Raw genomic sequence first — 13445 nt, 5'->3', positions numbered from 1 at the left:
CATCCAGAACCCTCAGGAATGGTAACCAGCAAGTGCTTTTGTTGAGGGATGAAGGTTCTGACCCAGAAGGGCAGTGCCCGCCTTGCCCACTGTCCACAGTGTGGCATTCACCTTCTGAGAGCCTGGGCTGCTTATGAGAGGCCTACAAAAGGTTTCCAATGCAAAAATTACCTCAGATGGTCTGCAATGACACGAGGATTTCCCAGTCTGTTGCCTCTCGAAATAGCAAGTCCATTATGTCATAGTTAATATACAAGCATAACAATAAACACAGCTGTTTCAGAATCACTTCTTCTGTGTTAAATGTGCATGCAAACAGCAGGTCCCTGCCATGGTTTCTGTGAGCAGACCAAGTAAAGTCTGGGTTAAACCCACACAAAGCCTGCTGATGCTGAAGGAGATTTCTGAGCATGTTTTCGGTTGTGCTTAAAAGATGTTCATTTGTGGAAAACTACTCAGGGCTTGACCAGTCAGCCTCCTGTGAATGCAGCAGCCACTAAGGACAGAAAAGTGTCACCTGAGCTGTCTATCTCCAGCACTTGTCCTAAAGGGCCAATGTCCCCAAGACCGTGTCTTGTCACCGTGCAGATATGGGTATTTGTTGAGTGAGCCCCACTGGACTTTAAGTCTTGCTTAGTGCAGGATAGGCCATAACCATTTCTGCATTGGCTGGAATTGATTTGGTCCACAGCGAAGTTTGTTCTCCTTACTCAGCACCCTGTCCTTCAGGGCTATGCAGTTTGAAAAGTGACTCTTCAGCGGGAGCTGCAATATTAAGCTTAATTTCAGGGTCATCACCTCCAGCTGGGAACTCCTGCCATGCAGCCACAAATAAAAACAGCTTGAGTCCACTGAACATGGTGTAGTGCTGAGAAACAAATCCGGGTTCCCTTACAGAAATATCTCCCGACCTCGGAATTCTGGCATCTTTACTCACTATGCCACAGCATTGGCCCCTGGAATTCTGGCATCTTTTACACTAAGGATGATTGATTGATTGATTTAGTTAGTAAAGTGACGCAGTTTATTTTGGTTTCCTGGTCATTGCGGGGCATTGCTGCACCCTTCAGGGCTGAGTCCTCCCCCTGAGAGGGTGCGCACTCCTTGGAAGAGGGCTCTGGGGACCGGATCCAGCAGAGGGTTGCAGGGGAAGAAGCACAAGAGTCAGAGTTCTGGAATGTGGGGAGAGTCCTGGAATGTGGGGAGAGGGGCGAGCCAGAGAGCTGGTGCAGACTCCTGCATAGACTGCGGTGGCACAATTCTGAGACGTGGTCTGCACTGCCGTCTGCAGGGGCACCGCATGGAGGGCAGGAGCAGCCCGCCACAGCTCCAAGTCCATTGGGCATCGGGGCCTGCCCTGCCTTCCCTTGGCATGGGAGGACCAGCCACACTCAGCAGCTTACCCAGCCAGCAGGCGGAGCCTCACCCAGCTCCCAGAAGCTGTTGAACTCCTTCTGCCCAGGAAGAGTTGGGCACTTCATGCACAAGGTGCAGCCGGAGCTCCGGCTCCAGTGACATCAACACCTCCAGTGCATGAGTTCAGCGTCCATGCCACCCAGGGCGTGCACTGGTGGTGGGGTCCCAGGGCACCGCAGGACACAGGGCCTTGTCCTGGCTATAGCGCCGCCACCTGCTGCAGGTGTGGGCTCTCAGCACCCGAGGCAGCCTGGTAGGAAAGGGCTGGAGAGAGTGTGGTGGCCCAAAGGCCACAAGTGCCAGAACAGGATAGAGGCTGGGGCAGTCCTGACGGAGGCCCCGGTGGCCGCAGCCCACCATCCAGGCCAGGGCCGTGTACCACTGCAAACTCCATAGTGCGTGGGCACAGTAGGTTAGCAAGGTGGACTGTGGCTTCGGGGCTGGGCTGTAGCCCTCAGTGAACAACAGGTGGTAGGCAATGGTGGGTCAGGGCAGGAACCCCATGCCATCCCCACCCACCCCCGGCCTGGCCAGCTGCTGCTCTGTGACCGGGAGCCTGGCCCTTGAAGTTCCTGCAGTTCAGCTGTGCTGCAGTTGATTTCTCAACAATGTTGCAGTGGATTCGTTTCTGAGAGGAGGAGCGTGGTGGGGGCAAGAGGCGTGGAGTCACCACATAGACCCCGGGAGTCGGGTGAAAGCAGGCTTGAGGCAAGCAGCCCGCAGACTCGTTTATTTCAGTTGGTACAACATCTTATATAGCCAAGACCAGCCAATCTGGTCAAGGGGCGGTCTATGCCCCAACCAATCACAGCCTGTTGCCAGGCAGTTTCCAAACCCATCCAATCACAGCCTGTTGCCAGGCAGTTTCAAACCCATCCAATCACAGCCTGTTGCCAGGCAGTTTCAAATCCATCCAATCACAGCCTGTTGCCAGGCAGTTTCCATTGCCAGGTGGGTTTCAAAGCCATTCCTGAGTAACTGAGGCTCGCTTGCCAGTGGCCACCTTGGCATGACCTTCTCATTCCACACACAGCTGCACTAAAGGAAAGTGGAACCCCACTCCTTTTCCCATCTGGCCCAGGATACACTGAGCTCCGCCCTCCTGCAAATCCCACAGGCACAGCTCTCTAAGGCTTTTCCTTTGGTTGTTCGTGGATAACTTTAATAAAGGTCATTTAAGAGCAGTGTAAGGGGTCAGCGCTGTGGTGTAGTGGGTTAAGGCTCCACCTGCGGCACTGGCATCCAAGTAGGGGCCGGTTCGAGTCCCGGTTCTCTCTGCCTCTCCCTCTATGTAACTCTGACCCTGAAATAAATAAATAAATCTTTTGAAAAAAGGAAAGTGTCAGTTTTTAAGGACTCAAGAAGTGAGATTAAAATCAACCATTTAGACAGGGTTTTTAGTGCATATATCAACTTACATTGTGTGCTATTTTAGTGTTTGGGGAAAATGAAAATATTATCTTTAGCATAACAGATATGTCTATTTTAAGTGTAAAAAATAACAAATGCTGGTGAAGATGTGGGGGAAAGTTACCCTGATGCACTTTTGATAGGAATGTAAACTTGCATAACCATTATGGAAGAAAGAGGAATCCTCAGAAAACTGAAAATAGATCTAGCATATGACCCACTTATCCCACTCCCAGGAATTTACCCACTGGAAATGAATCAACATATGAAAGTTTTCTGTACCCCTCATGTTTATTCCAGCTCAGCTCAAAATAGATAAGATGTGGAATTAACCCCAGATATCAATCAACTGACGACTGGATAAAGAAATTGTATGTATAGGTGATGGAATACCACTCATCCATTGAAAATAATAAAATCTTTTCTTTTGCAACAAAAATGATGCAATACAAGACCATTATGCTTAGTGAAATAAAGAAGTTCATAAAACACAAATATCATGTTTCCCTGATCTGTAGTAACTAATATACAGAGTACAAAAAGTAATTCATTGGTGCATATTTGTTAATCTGAGATTCAATTATTTTTATAGCCCTAATCTATACTCCTGAAGAGCAATTGTTTTTCTACTTAGTACTTATTGAATCCTTTATTTAATGAAACGTTAAGCTTGTGATTACAAAATAAATTTAAATTATGCCATTGTGAAAATTTAAAAGAAAAATAATACAGAGGAGGGAAGCTGGGAGTGAGGGAAAAATGGTAGGGTAGGAAGTAACATCATGCTCTTAAAATTGAATATATGTGAAATGCATGAAATTGGTTCCCCTTATATAAAAATTGAAGAAAAATATCAACTTATATGTAAACTGTTGTTTGTGCATTCTGTTCATTTTAGCTATATGGATTATTAACTGATTTGTTTGTATTTAGTGCTGTCCTTATGGTGGATGTTTTATGCCTGTTCTCAGCACCTCTGACTACTATATAATTTAATTTCCCTTTTTTCATGTCTACTTTTCAAGAAATAATTGAAATAATTTACCTTTTATTGGGTAAAGAGTCCTGTATCAGGTCAAATTGTTAATCATGTCATTCAAGTCTTCCATATCCACTTTTACTTTGTCCAGTTTTTAATCAATTTGAGAGTGGGATGTTGAAATTTCCAACTATGATCATGGTTTAACTATTTCTTCTTAAATTTCTTCTTAAATTTCTATTAGATCTTTTTTGCTTCATGTAATTTGAAGCTCTATTATTAGCTACATAATGTTTGGAATAGTTATGAACTTTTGGTGAATTAGTAACCTTTATCATTATGTAAAAAAATGAGTCACCTACAGAAGACATCTCTATACACACATCGCTCACACATCTTTGAGTCACCATCATATTGCAATCAAGCCCTCCCCAACCCACTAACACATGCTATGAAATAGCTGCATCTCAAACTTACTAAAGAATTCATGTCTTGTCAGTCTAATGGACACTATTAGCCATGCCCTTTTTCTTTAAATGAAATTTCCCACAGTCTTCTACACACCTCTCAGTTTTTCTTCTTTACCTCTATTGCTGCCCCTTGTAAATCTGGTTTCCTTTCTGTCCTTCCCTGGCCTGTGGGCACAAGGGCAGTGAGAAGGCCCCTATGGACTGACAGTTGACTGCATACTGAGTCAGCAACATCTGCTCTCCCTCTGGCTCACAGGCTGTGGCAACCCCACACCCAGGATGCCTAATCCCAGAGGTCCAGCTCTAGGTGTCTGGAGGCCTAGTACTGCTCAGGGCTTATAAAGGGTCTGGTGGATGCTGAGCTACTGCCCAGGGTGGCCACGGCCTGACCTGCAGCTCATGTGGACCCATGGTGCCTTGGCTACCACACAGGCCTCTCATGAGGACCCCAAAGGGTGCATCAGCAGAAGGCAACAAAATCAGTAGCAAGAAGTTTTCTGAATATATATTAACTTTTTCTCACAATAGATATATAAACATTTAAATATAACTTTAGATTCAATTTCAAAAATGGCTGTAATTCTCAACTGGCTCTCAAAATTGTCAGATCATCAACAATCCTCTCTGATGAGCCCACTGTCATGCAGCCCAGCCACCACTGGCCTCAGGGACTCCCACCCCTTCACCTTTACCTGAAGGCTCTCAGGTACTCTGCACACCTGTGCTAAGGCAGGCCATTGGCCTGAGACCTGAGTGTAAGCTGAGGGCACAGGGCTGCCTCCTGTCTCTGGGTCCTGGGCACTCCTGCTTTATGGGTGATGGGGAGATGTGAGGAAGGTCCCCAGGCTCCAGCACCAGGTGGGGCCCACTGCAAACCTGAGCAGTGCTGTCTTCAGACCTGAAACTGGCTGGGGACTCCTTGGCTACGAGAAGCCACTCTGGACCCCTCTCAGATCCCACCCCTCACCATGGGCATGAACCTGCACCTTATCCAGGTCCAAGGGCTCAGCAAGACTTGGTCTCACTTGTGTATGGCAACAGCAAGAAGAAGGGAAAGAGAGTTATGGTGGACTGCCTGGAGGAGGTGTGTTTGTCAGTGGGGGAGAGCTGGTCACAGAAACCATGCTTCTCTGCTCTGCCTTCCCACTGCCCAGATCTTCATGGGTCCTGTGTGGCTTGAAGACACTTTCCACAAACCATGCCCAGCTTCAGCCAAGAGCCGAGAGCACCCTTGCCACATGGCTGTCAGGGTCTGTATTCCAGCTGGCTTCTCCAGGATGGAAGGCAAAAGCAGATCAGGGTGCCTGCAAGGACAATTTCACTCTGTTGCAAACTCTCAACATCAGGAAGGAGCTGGCTGGGCTCTGGAGGGGGCCTCGCAGCTCTGCCTGCTCCCTGGTTGGGCTTGGAGAGGGGCACCTTGGAAGAGCAGTCACATGGAGGGGCAGAGTTGTTCCTAGGAGCACCTCTGCATGTCCACCAGGGGCAGGAGGCATAGGCCCTGCTGCCTGCATCCTGCAGAGTATGAAGGAACTCTGCTCCAGGCTCATCCTTGCTGGGGAAAGCACATGGTCCCTCTCCCAGCACACTGAGTGTGACACTCTCCCTGGCTGCCTGACACATGACCAGCATGTCCCTCCTCCACAGGCTGGCTGCCATCTCTGTGGATCACTGGCCTTGGAGCTGGCAGTGAATGGCCAGGCATGTATTGGACTAGGAAGTTGGTGAAGTCTACATATTAAACAGAAAACCTAGAGCCCTGGATTCTGGTTTGGTGATGGAGAGCATTGGAAAGGGTCCTGTGTTGCACACTGAGTGTGACCACAGGGTTGGGAGGGTCAACACAGTACCCATACCCCCTCACTGGGAATTCCCCAGGGTCTCGATCCACCCCCCAGCCATCACATTTCTTTTCCCACTGCCCACTGTCTCCATCTCTGCAGACCAGCCATAGCATGGGTTGTCAATGCAAACCCTAACTCTTCTTTTTGTGAGATCTAAAAATGAATGAACATTTGCCAATGTGGACGGGACCACTGAGGACTAGGTTCTGGGTGGCCAGGGCCTGGTGATGCTGGTTTCAGGAAGATGTGGAGCAGAGAGGGAGGGGAGTTTTCTCTGTTTCAGTGCTATGAACATAGTCTTCTAACCACAAGCAGTAGCACTGTGGGACAGTTTCCTGGACAGGCAGGTGAACGTGGAGTAGTACTGACCTGAGATGGAGTTCAGGCTCCTGGGGAGTCTGCACACAACTTGGGAACCACATTGACAGGCAGTTCTGAGGGCTTCTGTTTATAGCTAAACTCACCGAGTGCTTGTCAGGATGAGTCTAGAATCAGAGTGATTAGCAGATGGGACTACCTCATGGAAACCAGTGGGAGTCCTGCAGAAGGATACACTCCCAGGCTTCCTGCACATATGGGGAAAGCAAGGATCAGAGATGTCAGTGACTTCATTCTCCCAGCAAGAGATGGGTCTCACCATGCTTGGGGGTAGAACCCCAAACCCCTCGATCTCATCTCTCTGTCAGGGCTCTGAGAGGTCACCCAGGCAGCAGTACTGCAGGTAACTGGGCTGATTAAGACTGATTGTTGCTGTCTCCCCAATAACACCACCTGGAGAAAACTCAGGGACCATCAGGGGTCTGGGGGGCACTACGGTTGATTCCAAGAGCAGTGGGGAAGGTTTCACTGACAGCAGAGGAGCAGGTGTGTGCAGCTGTCCCCTAGCTGTGCATCTGTGCACAGCCTCTCATGTTTTCTCACTGCAGGTCAGATGAGGTGCTGGCTGCATATCTGCTGCCCAGGGCCACACTGACCCAGGAACAGCTGCTCACTGACCTCAGGCCTAACCATAATCTGCTAAACCCAAAATGAGCCAGGCAGGTCACACTGCACGCTTAGGGAACTCTCTGAGTGCTCAGACAATTGAGTTGGTGGACAATGCAAGAAAGGTAGAGAAAAGGGGGCCAAGATGGGTTGTGACACTGTATTGCCCAGAGATGAGAACAGACCTGTCCTTGGTCATCTGAGGGCTTGGTCAGGTAACAAGAATGTCAGCCTCAGAAAGCAGGCTTCTTCTGGCTATCCCCTGCTGATGCAACCCTGCACACGGATGTGGTTCTGGGTAGCCATGCCCTGCAGCTTGGGAGACCTTGTGGAAGAAGGCAGAGCTGTGTGCCACAGCAGACTGGGGAGAGTGGCTCCATGGACTTACCTGGTTCTGTCTGTGAGGCGGGGGAGACCCACAGCCCACCATGCAAGGCTGGATTTGGCTTAGACAAGTCTGTGTTACCGTTACTCCCTTAAGAAGACTGATCCAGGTGGCTGTGTGAGGAATGAGCCCAGAGAGGGAGCAACAGGCAGGCACCTTCTTGGGTCCCTTTACTGCAGCCTCTGGTCAGCAATGACAGGAGGAAGGGGAGTGAAAGGTTGGGTTCTTAAGCTGCTCTGTTGCTGTCTTGGTAGATTCTGTCCAGTCTTAACAGGTGGCCCTCTTTCCTGTCACCTTCTAAGTTCTTGGTTTCAATGTCCTGATGTTCTGCTCCAGGGAGCCTCACTCCCTCACCCCCAGTCATCTCCCCTCTCCTCCAGGCCTGCATTAGGGAGGGAGGTGACTGATGTCTCCCAGTGGTGGAAGAGGCTGCCCATGGAGCCAGGGTATCTGCAGGGGCCTGAAGGAAGGGGTGGGGCCTCTGTGACAGTGTGGGTGGAAACAGAGGCCCTGGCTGTAACCAAGTTATACTACATAGAAAGGGTCACCTCCAAAGGCTTAGAGAGGACTAAGGCTTTTCAAAAAGATTTGTTTTATTTATTGGAAAAACAGAGTTACAGTTATTTAAAAAACAGAGCCGGCGCTGTGGCTCACTAGGCCAATCCTCCGCCTTGCGGCGCCGGCACACCGGGTTCTAGTCCCAGTCGGGGCTCCGGATTCTGTCCCGGTTGCCCCTCTTCCAGGCCAGCTCTCTGCTGTGGCCAGGGAGTGGTGGAGGATGGCCCAAGTGCTTGGGCCCTGCACCCCATGGGAGACCAGCATAAATAACTGGCTCCTGCCATCGGATCAGCGTGGTGCGCCAGCCGCAGCGTGCCAGCTGCGACGGCCATTGGAGGGTGAACCAATGGCAAAGGAAGACCTTTCTCTCTGTCTCTCTCTCACTGTCCACTCTGCCTGTCAAAAAATAAATAAAATAAATAAAAAAATAAAAAACAGATAGAGGTGCAGCCCGAGAGAGACGTCTTCCATCTTTTGGTTTACTCCCCAAATGACTGCAATGCTTGGAGCTGGGCAGATCCAGAACCAGAAGCCAGGAGCTTCCTCTGGGTGTCCCACATGAGTGCAGGAGCCCAAGGACTTGGGCCATCTTCTATTGCTTTCCCAGGCCACAGCAGAGAGCTGGATTGGAAGTGGAGCAGCTGGTCTCACACAGGCACCCATATGGGGTGCCAGCACTGTAGGCGGCAGCTTTACCTGCTACGCCACAGTGCCAGCCCCAGAAGTAAGGTTTAAACAGCAGCTCTCCACACATACCCCCCACTGCTATTCATTCTGCAAGTGGCAGAGGGAGCTTCAGATTCAACAGTGTGCACACAAGCCACATCTGGCAGTAGGAGGTCATGTGCTCCAGGCAGACCCCAGAGGTAAGCAGAGCAGCTGGGGGCTGAGCAGAGATGCTGTCTCTGCTCCTGTCTGTCCCCCTGGGGGCTGTGGCTGCACAGAGCTGGGAGCACAGGGATAGGGGTGCCAGCCCAGAGGAAGCTACAGGGACAGGATGTGTCTGGGGACACTGGCCGAGAGGCTACAGGTGACTTTCACCAAAACAGGGTTGGGTGGGGGCTGGGTGCCATTCTGTATTTTCACAAGGCTCTGGGTGTGAGCTTCTCCCATCTGCACCACAGCCTCTGGCCCAGAGCTGGCTTGGGGACCCAGGCTTTTGGGAGAGGCACTCAGCTTTGTGAGGCAGCGTCCTTCCCTGACTGCCCTCTGGTGAGACCCTGGCTTCAGTGAGGTCGGGAAATCAAGGCAGACCTCTCTCGATGATCTGATTTTCCAGCTGTCTGAATGACAGGTCCTGGCCCCGGATGACTGCACAGCCCTCATTCCTCCCACTTCTCAGAAGCTTCCTTGGATGTTCTGACACACCCGGCTAAGGCAGCTCCTGCAGATTCTGGCTAAGCCTGACCTTCCTCTGAACCAGCTTGACCGAAAAAGCCCCACCCAGCCTCGGTTGGGCCCAAGTGGCTTTCTCTGAAGAGCCCTGCTGTCACAACAGGAATTGCTGGCTGTCCTGGCAGCAGACAGGAAACATCATTCTGTTGGGGGAAAAATAACCCTCTCAGCACAAACATAGTAATGAATAAGTGGCTAGCTTATATACTGTGCTAAATTGACCCAGGGCTGACTCTGCCATGTCTGAGCAGAGCCTCAGGGGTGGACTGGCCAGGACCCTCCAGTGAGCATCCTGGTGTTTGGGAGGCAGGAGCAGCCAGTGAAGGAGAAGAGGACAGAGGACACCTGTGTGGTCACATGGCAGGGGAAGGAGGAGATGCAGTGAGGTTTCTGGTCACAGCCAGAGTGATGTCAGGCACTGGGTCACCTCACTAAATGTGATGAAATGAAGCTTTCCACTCACATCAGGACCTGGTTCTCTGTGTCCAGCAGGTGCAGTCCCATGAGTCCCCTCAGATGGTTGCAGTGGACACCAGCAGGATGGGGAATCCTTGGCAATGCCCACTAGGGAGCCAAAGACCAGGTTCCCTGGCACAGCTGCCCCCTTGCAGAGTGTGTTCAGGGAGAGGAAGCCTGCTGCCCTGCAAGGAAAGAGACACGGACAAGGTTGAGAGGACACAACCAGCAGGGTCAGTCGTGGTCACTGTCACTGACCCTCGCATAGGTCTTGTTGCAGACACGGTTCTTCATAACACATTTCCATGGATGGTTTGACGCCCTCTAAGCTTGGATTTCAAACATTTTCTGCGCCCAGGTAAACCCATCTTTTGATTGCATTTTCTATAGACTTGCAGCCATGTCATCCAGTGTCGATGCAGCAAACAGCAATGGCTGTAAGAAAAGATGGCAGGGAAGCCAGGCTGCCAGAACTGCTCCCTCATCCTCTGCTGTTTTTCTCACTATACCTCTGCCAGTTCATGTTCTGCCCAAAGCTTCACATCTATCATAACTGGAGAAGAAAGGGAATTTTAGGAGCAAAAAATCTTGGGGCTAGTGTTGTAGACAGCGTGTTGAGCCACCACCTGAAACACTGGTATCCCATATGGGAGTGCCAGTTGGAGTCCAGGCTGCTGTACTTCTGAGGCAGCTCTCTGCTAGTGCACATGGGAAGGCAGCAGAAGATGGCCCAAGTATTTGGGACCCTGGAACTCACATAGGAGACCCAGATGGAGTTCCAGGTTCCTGGCTTAGACTCAACTGGTGTAGCCATTTGGGGAGTGAATCAGCAGATGGAAGAACTCTTTCTCTCTGTTACTCTACTTTTCAAACAAATGAAACAAAACAAAAATAAGAAACCCTTGGCACAGTGATGTTGGAAGAAAGGGATCTTTCAATGAAAACTAATTGTGACTGACCCAGAATCTCCTCTCAGGACAGAGGCAGGCATGCAGCAGGGCTCAGGCTGGAGAGGCTGGTCAGTCCCTGCTCAGATGCAGGTGTTGGGCCACCTCCCTCTGACTGTAGGGAATTAGGCCACCTCCCTCTGACCCAGGCCAGGGAGGGGGGAATGAGGAGCAGCTTCCTATCCTGGTCTCCTTACAAGAGTGACCTGTGATTTTACATTGTCAGTTTCCACAATTTCAGAAACATCCATGGACAAGAGGAGATTTAACTTTCACCCAGAGTTAAAAAAAGATGTACAATGGTGACAATAATGTTAAAACTTCTCTTGCTTTATTCCTCTTATTAGAGGAATTGATGTGCTAGGCTTTAAGTAATTAGAGCCCATGGGATTTTTGGAGAAACTGGCAGGCATGGAGTCTCAGCTCTCATCTCCAGGGGGCCCTGCCTTCCTTACATGTTTTCAGCAGCAGGGACTGAGCTCCAGGCAGAGATTCCCCAGTGAGTTCTGGTGCCAGGTCTCAGACCCTCCCCAGAGCTCCCTGTCATGGTGAGGGGCATGGGTCCCAAGAACACTTTACAGGAGACTGGGGCCACTGTGCTGGAACTACAGTGAGACAGCCATCACTTACGGCAAACGAAAGGGAAGGAAAGCTTGTCCAATCTTCAGTGGATGTGGATTGAGTGACTTTATCAATGATTTTGAGTCAGTAAACTAAGCTTTGTGTGTGAGGGCACACAGCCCACCATACCCATGGAGTGTGAGATCCCATAACTCAATGCCAGCACAGGGTGACTGTGTGTTAAAGGCACAATGAGCACAGGTAACCTGTGGACACCTAAAGCCCAACGAGAAAGCATCTTGCATGCTGCACCAGGGAGCATTTGGTTCTCATCTGTCTTTGATCTGTAAATGCACCGGTGTCCTGAGGCCTTCTCCTCACTGCCTGTGCTGTTCCCAGCTGCCTTGCCCACAGGAGTCGTCCTCGTATTCAGTGATGTCTGCTGTCTGCTGCGGTCATCACTCAGCCTCCCCTGCACCACACACACACACAACACAGGGAAGGACACAGTCTCCTCTAAGGACATGAACTTGTTCAAGTGTGGATGCAGGCCTAGACCACACCTAACGCAGGACAGTGTGCCATGCTGTCCTCTGATTGAGACACCTGCAGAGAACAGGGAGTCTGTGGAGTGATGAGACTGCCACAACTGGGGATGGTGTAGAGGGAAATGGACACTCCGAGTGGAGGAAATATGAGCTCTGTGGGGTGAGCTGGCCACATGGGGAGCCCTGGAACAGCAGCACCAATGGCTGCTTCCATAGGAACTGCTGGAGGCTGTTTCACTCCTGAAGGAGCTCATGTAGATTGGCAGCATCTCCAGCAACATGCACCTGACACCCTGGGCTCAAAAGACTCAACAGGCTTCATTATGTTGGTCTTTTAAATTAACAAACTTCCCCAGCAACTTCCAGAGGCTTAAAAATTGTGTAAAAAGGGGTGTTTTCACTGCCCAGTTTCCCAGTTGTCATGATTAAGAGTGTATGCTTGCTGCTGCTGCTAAGCCAGCACCCAGACCTGATAATGGCCATGTCCATGGTCCATCTGCACATCCTGCTTGATGCTGCATGCTCTATGGGCTTTGAAAAGCAAACAGCAACAGGTGTACCCATACAGGACCACACAGGATGAAGACATCACTGATCTGGGCACCCCCGGGCTCTGCCAGTGCAACCCTGGGAACTCCTGGTCTTTTCCTATCTCCATGGCTTTGCCTGTTCCACATGTGCTATGGTTGACATTACGTAGTGGGTACCCTTACACACCAGCTTCTCTCACATTTTAAAAAGTAGACTCTAGTGTTTGGTCCTAGGTCTGAGGTGCCAGCATCCTGAATGGGTATCAGTTTGAGTGCCAGCTGCTCCACTTCTAACCCAGCTCCCTGCTGATGGCCTGGTAAAGCAGTAGAAGATGGCCCAAGTGCTTGGGTCCCTGCACCCACATAGGAGTCCTGGAAGAAGCTCCTGGTTCCTAGCTTTGGATCAGCTCAACTCCAGCCATTGTGGTCATTTGGGGAGTAAACCTTTATCTCTGTCATTCCCTCTCACTGTCTGTAACTCTACCTCTCAAATAAGTAAATAAAATCTTTTAAAAAAAGAAAATTTACAGAATTTTCATCCAATTGATGAAGACACAATGAAAAAGTCAACCATACTGATCTTTTGTTCTCTGTACTAAGATTGGCTTACACTACAACTTCATTGATGTATACATGACATAGAAATAAAGATAAACAGTGGAGGGTTTGGGCTGTGGCATAGCCGGTAAAGCCACATTCTGCAATGGCTGTGACCAGGCCAGGCAAGCTTCTTGCAGGTCTGCTACTTGGGTGGCAGTGGCCCAAGGACTTGGGCCATCAACTGCCTTCTCAGGCACATTATCAAGGAGCTGGATCAGAAGTGAAGCAGGCCAGCACCGTGGCTCAATAGGCTAATCCTTCACCTTGTGGCACCAGCACACTGGGTTCTAGTCCCGGTCGGGGCACCAGATTCTGTCCTGGTTGCCCCTCTTCCAGGCCAGCTCTCTGCTGTGGCCCGGGAG

General features: G+C 50.3%; 1 long non-coding RNA gene across 1 annotated transcript in view; it reads left to right on the top strand.

Annotated features, from left to right (window-relative positions):
- LOC138846305 (uncharacterized) overlaps window positions 1–13445 on the top strand; it is a 561128-nt gene that overhangs the window by 340366 nt on the left and 207317 nt on the right. The window lies entirely within an intron of this gene.

The sequence above is a fragment of the Oryctolagus cuniculus genome, chromosome 17, assembly GCF_964237555.1.
Source record: "Oryctolagus cuniculus chromosome 17, mOryCun1.1, whole genome shotgun sequence".
Lineage (NCBI taxonomy): Eukaryota > Metazoa > Chordata > Mammalia > Lagomorpha > Leporidae > Oryctolagus > Oryctolagus cuniculus.
This window is presented reverse-complemented; position numbering and strand designations above follow the sequence as displayed.